The sequence below is a fragment of the Micrasema longulum genome, unplaced genomic scaffold (assembly GCF_059751315.1).
Source record: "Micrasema longulum isolate JH-2025_06_02 unplaced genomic scaffold, ASM5975131v1 h1tg002367l, whole genome shotgun sequence".
Taxonomy (NCBI): Eukaryota; Metazoa; Arthropoda; class Insecta; order Trichoptera; family Brachycentridae; genus Micrasema; species Micrasema longulum.
Window position 1 is genome coordinate 12,501 of NW_028279517.1, and position 7,528 is coordinate 20,028.

Below are 7,528 nucleotides of genomic sequence, written 5' to 3' on the forward strand. Positions count from 1 at the left end.
AATTATTTTCATACGTAATTTTCAAATGATGTATTTCAATATCCGTTAGTAAGTAAAACACGTGGTAAATTTGCCAAGTGTCCGAATTGCATTGAACATAAACGAAGGCGGACGCTCGCACCGTCGGACCAGCTGGAGACCAGCGTTCGGCGAGGTGCGGGCGTTCGCCTTTTTTTTTGCAAATTTTTTTTTTCAACACTTTTGTGTTTTCATCGTGAAGCTTGAAAGCTAGCTTTAAAGCTAGCTTATAAAGCTAAGCAAGCCAAAAGCCAAAAGGAAAAAGCTCAAAGCTCAAAGCTTAGAAATAATTTAGAAATAATAACTAATAATAATAATAAATGGCGTAAGTATAGCCCGTGAGCTCGCCAATATATGACAGTAAATTTTTTTACGGTCTGGACTCTAATTATTTACATACATAATTTTCAAATGATAAATTTCAATATCCGTTAGTAAGTAAAACACGTGGTAAATTTGCCAAGTGTCCGAATTGCATTGAACATAAACGAAGGCGGACGCTCGCACCGTCGGACCAGCTGGAGACCAGCTGATATAAATAATAACTAATAATAATAAATGGCGTAAGTATAGCCCGTGAGCTCGCCAATATATGACAGTAAAATTTTTTACGGTCTGGACTCTAATTATTTTCAAATGATGTATTTCAATATCCGTTAGTAAGTAAAACACGTGGTAAATTTGCCAAGTGTCCGAATTGCATTGAACATAAACGAAGGTGGACGCTCGCACCGTCGGACCAGCTGGAGACCAGCGTTCGGCGAGGTGCGGGCGTTCGCCTTTTTTTTTGCAAATTTTTGTTTTTCAAAGTGTTTTTGTTTTCATCGTGAAAAGTCGAAAAACCAAAACGCTCATGACGGTACGGTCTGGACTCTAATTATTTTCAAATGATGTATTTCAATATCCGTTAGTAAGTAAAACACGTGGTAAATTTGCCAAGTGTCCGAATTGCATTGAACATAAACGAAGGCGGACGCTCGCACCGTCGGACCAGCTGGAGACCAGCTGATATAAATAATAACTAATAATAATAAATGGCGTAAGTATAGCCCGTGAGCTCGCCAATATATGACAGTAAAATTTTTTACGGTCTGGACTCTAATTATTTACATAAATAATTTACAAATTAAAAAACTATTATTTGAAAAAAATTATGTTTCGTTATAAAAAAAAATATATTTATATTTTTACATTATAATTTTAAATTGTTTCTATTCACTCATATCGAATACACACTTACCCTGTCCTTAAACCTACCCTCACACCCATATACAATCACACACATATTCACATACCTACCAAAACCACACTCCACTTTTTTACACACGCATCCTCACACACAAAAAAAAACTCGCACACATGCACTTCTATAATTGATATTTAACTGAACTGGATTTTTATAATTGTATTTATGTGAAAAACTGATTTGGCTTTATTTTATGTTTTTTTTATTATGTTGTGTATATTTCTTTGTATTGCTGTTGTTTTTCTTAATAAACAAAATAAAATAAATAAATAAATAAAATGTATTTCAATATCCGTTAGTAAGTAAAACACGTGGTAAATTTGCCAAGTGTCCGAATTGCATTGAACATAAGCGAAGGTGGACGCTCGCACCGTCGGACCAGCTGGAGACCAGCTGATATAAATAATAACTAATAATAATAAATGGCGTAAGTATAGCCCGTGAGCTCGCCAATATATGACAGTAAAATTTTTATTGTCTTTGAATTTCCTAGAGTTTTAACCATCGAAAAAAAAGAAGATTGCAAATAAAATCAACAGACAATGGAAATTTTATGTTTTTATTACAAAAAATAAAAATGCATATTTCTCTATGTATTTTTCTGTTATAAACAATCTATTAAAATAATACACATCAAATTTCCATTGTCTGTTGATTTTATTTGCAATCTTCTTTTTTTTCGATGGTTAAAACTCTAGGAAATTCAAAGACAATAAAAATTTTACTGCCATATATTGGCGAGCTCACACGCTATACATAGCCCTAATAAATAAATGAATAATTCATAAACTAAATAATAATAAACATGGAAATAATTTATACCCTCTCGCCGAGTTTTAATGCGAGAACGAGGCCCCCTCCCGGCGAGACGTCTCGCGGCGGTCGCGAGCGCGCTCCGCGTGAAACTTAAATTTTTCGTTTACTTCACTGAGCGACGATCCGAAATGCACCCCCGCCGATTTTTATTTCGTTCCTCCTTCCGATTCGAAAGTGAATGTGAAATTAAAAAAAAAAAAAAAACAAAAAAACTTAGAAATATTTTATACCCTCTCGCCGAGTTTTAATGCGAGAACGAGGCCCCCTCCCGGCGAGACGTCTCGCGGCGGTCGCGAGCGCGCTCCGCGTGAAACTTAAATTTTTCGTTTACTTCACTGAGCGACGATCCGAAATGCACCCCCGCCGATTTTTATTTCGTTCCTCCTTCCGATTCGAAAGTGAATGTGAAATTAAAAAAAAAAAAAAAACAAAAAAACTTAGAAATATTTTATACCCTCTCGCCGAGTTTTAATGCGAGAACGAGGCCCCCTCCCGGCGAGACGTCTCGCGGCGGTCGCGAGCGCGCTCCGCGTGAAACTTAAATTTTTCGTTTACTTCACTGAGCGACGATCCGAAATGCACCCCCGCCGATTTTTATTTCGTTCCTCCTTCCGATTCGAAAGTGAATGTGAAATTAAAAAAAAAAAAAAAACAAAAAAACTTAGAAATATTTTATACCCTCTCGCCGAGTTTTAATGCGAGAACGAGGCCCCCTCCCGGCGAGACGTCTCGCGGCGGTCGCGAGCGCGCTCCGCGTGAAACTTAAATTTTTCGTTTACTTCACTGAGCGACGATCCGAAATGCACCCCCGCCGATTTTTATTTCGTTCCTCCTTCCGATTCGAAAGTGAATGTGAAATTAAAAAAAAAAAAAAAAAATTAAAACTTAGAAATAATTTATACCCTCTCGCCGAGTTTTAATGCGAGAACGAGGCCCCCTCCCGGCGAGACGTCTCGCGGCGGTCGCGAGCGCGCTCCGCGTGAAACTTAAATTTTTCGCTTACTTCACTGAGCGATGATCCGAAATGCACCCCCGCCGATTTTTATTTCGTTCCTCCTTCCGATTCAAGAGTGAATGTGAAATTAAAAAAAAAAAAAAAAAATTAAAACTTAGAAATAATTTATACCCTCTCGCCGAGTTTTAATGCGAGAACGAGGCCCCCTCCCGGCGAGACGTCTCGCGGCGGTCGCGAGCGCGCTCCGCGTGAAACTTAAATTTTTCGTTTACTTCACTGAGCGACGATCCGAAATGCACCCCCGCCGATTTTTATTTCGTTCCTCCTTCCGATTCGAAAGTGAATGTGAAATTAAAAAAAAAAAAAAAAACAAAAAAACTTAGAAATATTTTATACCCTCTCGCCGAGTTTTAATGCGAGAACGAGGCCCCCTCCCGGCGAGACGTCTCGCGGCGGTCGCGAGCGCGCTCCGCGTGAAACTTAAATTTTTCGTTTATCGAATATTTCCACCGAGCGACGATCCGAAATGCACCCCCGCCGATTTTTATTTCGTTCCTCCTTCCGATTCGAAAGTGAATGTGAAATTAAAAAAAAAAAAAAAAAAAAAAACTTAGAAATAATTTATACCCTCTCGCCGAGTTTTAATGCGAGAACGAGGCCCCCTCCCGGCGAGACGTCTCGCGGCGGTCGCGAGCGCGCTCCGCGTGAAACTTAAATTTTTCGTTTATCGAATATTTCCACCGAGCGACGATCCGAAATGCACCCCCGCCGATTTTTATTTCGTTCCTCCTTCCGATTCAAAAGTGAATGTGAAATTAAAAAAAAAAAAAAAAACAAAAAAACTTAGAAATATTTTATACCCTCTCGCCGAGTTTTAATGCGAGAACGAGGCCCCCTCCCGGCGAGACGTCTCGCGGCGGTCGCGAGCGCGCTCCGCGTGAAACTTAAATTTTTCGTTTATCGAATATTTCCACCGAGCGACGATCCGAAATGCACCCCCGCCGATTTTTATTTCGTCCCTCCTTCCGATCCAAATGTGAATGTGAAATAAAAAAAAAAATAAAAAATAAAAAATAAAAAAAAAAAACAAAAATATTTCCTACCCAAATTATAAGTCTAATTTTTCAATCATAATCTCTTTCCATATTCGTCTTCTCAAACGAAAAAAGAAAAGAAAAAATAAAATCATCTCGCAGAATTTGCCAAGTCCCGACCGTACCGCGCGTTTTACCCATCGGCTCATTTACGTTTCGCCTGAAACGCGCGTAGGCTCCCCGCATGGCTGGCGGCCCGGCGTGCGAGACGCCGACACCCGTCGCCGTACGTATATTATGCGCGTCTCTCATGGCGTTAGCTAAAATACATTTTTCACCGCGTTCGCACATTGCGGCGGCCGATATGCCGCGCCGGCTTTACATTTGCGAAAATCAACGTCGTGTGGCCGTTCAGCTCCTTTGTGCGGCTGAGCGAGCATTGCACTTCGCCCGTGTTACAAACTCTGGAGTTCCGCGCAAGCAGAGAACACCGTGAACAAAAACGAGAACGGTCGTAGGATTCTAATCCACGTCCCCACTATTGCCGCGCCGAAGGCGTGCGCTCTCGTACGTTAATATTTGACGAAAGGGAATTAAATTTTTGGCCAAAGAGAAGATCCATGTGGTCCGTCTCGTCAGGTCCAGCGTTCACTTGTTAAAAAGTGAATTTAAAAGTAAAACGAACAGACTCGTGAATCGCGAGAGTGCAAACTCGAGCGAGCGAGAATGTGAGTTATATAGGTGCGAACATAAAGAGCGTGTCGCGGCGGGTGACTCCGTCGCGCCTCAGACGCCCTTCGTATCCTGGAGCGATATAGAAATGAACAGCTCCCTGGTTGATCCTGCCAGTAATCATATGCTTGTCTCAAAGACTAAGCCATGCAAGTCTCAGTAAAAGCCGAATTAAGGTGAAACCGCGAATGGCTCAATATATCAGTTTTGGTTCCTTAGATCGTACATAGTTACTTGGATAACTGTGGCAATTCTAGAGCTAATACATGCAAACGAGGTCCTGACCGGCAACGGGAGGGATGCTTTTATTAGATCAAAAACCAATCGGCGGCGGGGTTCGCGCCCCGTCCGTCGCCATTCGAGATGATTCTAGATAACTTTGTGCTGATCGCACGGTCTAGCACCGGCGACGCATCTTTCAAATGTCTGCCTTATCAACTGTCGATGGTAGTTTATGCGACTACCATGGTTGTCACGGGTAACGGGGAATCAGGGTTCGATTCCGGAGAGGGAGCCTGAGAAACGGCTACCACATCCACGGAAGGCAGCAGGCGCGCAAATTACCCACTCCCGGCACGGGGAGGTAGTGACGAAAAATAACGATACGGGACTCGTCCGAGGCCTCGTGATCGGAATGATTACACTTTAAATCCTTTAACGAGGATCCATTGGAGGGCAAGTCTGGTGCCAGCAGCCGCGGTAATTCCAGCTCCAATAGCATATACTAAAGTTGTTGCGGTTAAAAAGCTCGTAGTTGAAATTGTGTCCTGCGGTGTCGGTCTACCGAATGCGGTACGACAGGCACGTCTGCGGGGCTTCTCGCCGGTGCGTCCACCGCCAGTGTGTTGCGGTCGTCCTCGCGGGCGGCCGCGCGCCGAGGCGGGCCGTCGCGGCTGTTTACTTTGAACAAATTAGAGTGCTCAAAGCGGGCTAACACTTGCCTGAATATTGTACGCATGGAATAATAGAATAGGACCTCGGTTCTGTTTTGTTGGCTTTCTGATACCAGAGGTAATGATTAATAGGGACAACTGGGGGCATTCGTATTGCGACGTTAGAGGTGAAATTCTTGGATCGTCGCAAGACGGACTAAAGCGAAAGCATTTGCCAAAGGTGTTTTCATTAATCAAGAACGAAAGTTAGAGGTTCGAAGGCGATTAGATACCGCTGTAGTTCTAACCATAAATGATGCCAGCCAGCGATCCGCCGAAGTTTCATAATTTTAACCCGGTGGGCAGCTCCCGGGAAACCAAAGCTTTCGGGCTCCGGGGGGAGTATGGTTGCAAAGCTGAAACTTAAAGGAATTGACGGAAGGGCACCACCAGGAGTGGAGCCTGCGGCTTAATTCGACTCAACACGGGAAAACTCACCAGGCCCGGACACTGGAAGGATTGACGGATTAACAGCTCTTTCTCGATTCGGTGGGTGGTGGTGCATGGCCGCTCTTAGTTGGTGGAGCGATTTGTCAGGTTAATTCCGGTAACGAACGTAACTCTAGCCTATTAAATAGACGTGCAACCGGTATCACAGGAGTCCGCGGGCGCGCATCTTGCGGCGTTCGCGTCGCGGAAGTGTGTTTCGCGGTCTTCACTACCGGCGTACAATGAAAATCTTCTTAGAGGGACCGGCGGTATATATAGCCGCACGAGATTGAGCAATAGCAGGTCTGTGATGCCCTTAGATGTCCTGGGCCGCACGCGCGCTACACTGAAGGGATCAGCGTGTCCTCCTTGGCCTAACGGCCCGGGTAACCCGATGAAACCCCTTCGTGATAGGGATTGGGGTTTGCAATTCTCCCCATGAACGAGGAATTCCTAGTAAAAGCGAGTCACCAGCTCGCGTTGATTGCGTCCCTGCCCTTTGTACACACCGCCCGTCGCTACTACCGATGGATGATTTGGTGAGGTCTTCGGACTGGTGCGCGGAAGCTCGTCTCGGGCATCCGACGCGTCGGAAAGTTTGACCGAATTTGATCATTTAGAGGAAGTAAAAGTCGTAACAAGGTTTCCGTAGGTGAACCTGCGGAAGGATCATTTCCTGTGAAATATAATATAAAATGAATTTTCATTCTTTTATATAGTATAAATATATATTTATACACACGCGCAGAGCGCAAAATAAGCAAACACTGCGGCGGAATTTCGCCCTAGGGCGCCGCCGCGAACCGCGGACTGCCGGTGTCGCGGGAGGCGGGTCTGTCGGCCCGATTCCCGCGTCCGGCTATATTCTGTGAAAAATGTAATTTTTTTTCCGATAGAGAAAAAAGAAAAAAAACGCAACCGATAAACAATATATATATATATATATATATATATATATCATAAAACACTATTACCCTGAACGGCGGATCACTCGGCTCGTGGGTCGATGAAGAACGCAGCTAAATGCGCGTCAGAGTGTGAACTGCAGGACACATGAGCATCGACATTTCGAACGCACATTGCGGTCCGAGCAAGACTTAGTTTGTCGACGGACCACTCCTGTTTGAGGGTCGCGCACACAATGCGACCAGACTTCGCCGTCTTCTCTCTTCGGAGAGAAGATTCGGCGAGAGTGTTGCCGGTCTGTCGTCCGCCGGCGCGCGAGCGCCGGACGGACGTCCGGTTAAATTTGACTTGGCGCGCTCTCTCGGTCCCCCCGAGACGCTTTTCGAGCTAGCGACGACGCTGTGAAACCCGCCGCCGGTCCTCACGGGCCGGCGCGCGGGGGCGTTTCTTCGCGCTCTGA

At 44.5% G+C, this 7,528-nt stretch overlaps 2 non-coding genes across 2 annotated transcripts; both read left to right on the forward strand.

The window, feature by feature from the left end:
* Nucleotides 1-4,898: 4,898 nt before the first annotated feature.
* On the forward strand, nt 4,899-6,837 carry LOC148272348 (small subunit ribosomal RNA). Its single transcript, XR_015824865.1, has one exon. It is a non-coding gene; the product is annotated as a small subunit ribosomal RNA (ribosomal RNA).
* Nucleotides 6,838-7,133: 296 nt separating this feature from the next.
* On the forward strand, nt 7,134-7,295 carry LOC148272349 (5.8S ribosomal RNA). The gene has a single exon (XR_015824864.1). It is a non-coding gene; the product is annotated as a 5.8S ribosomal RNA (ribosomal RNA).
* Nucleotides 7,296-7,528: the final 233 nt, after the last annotated feature.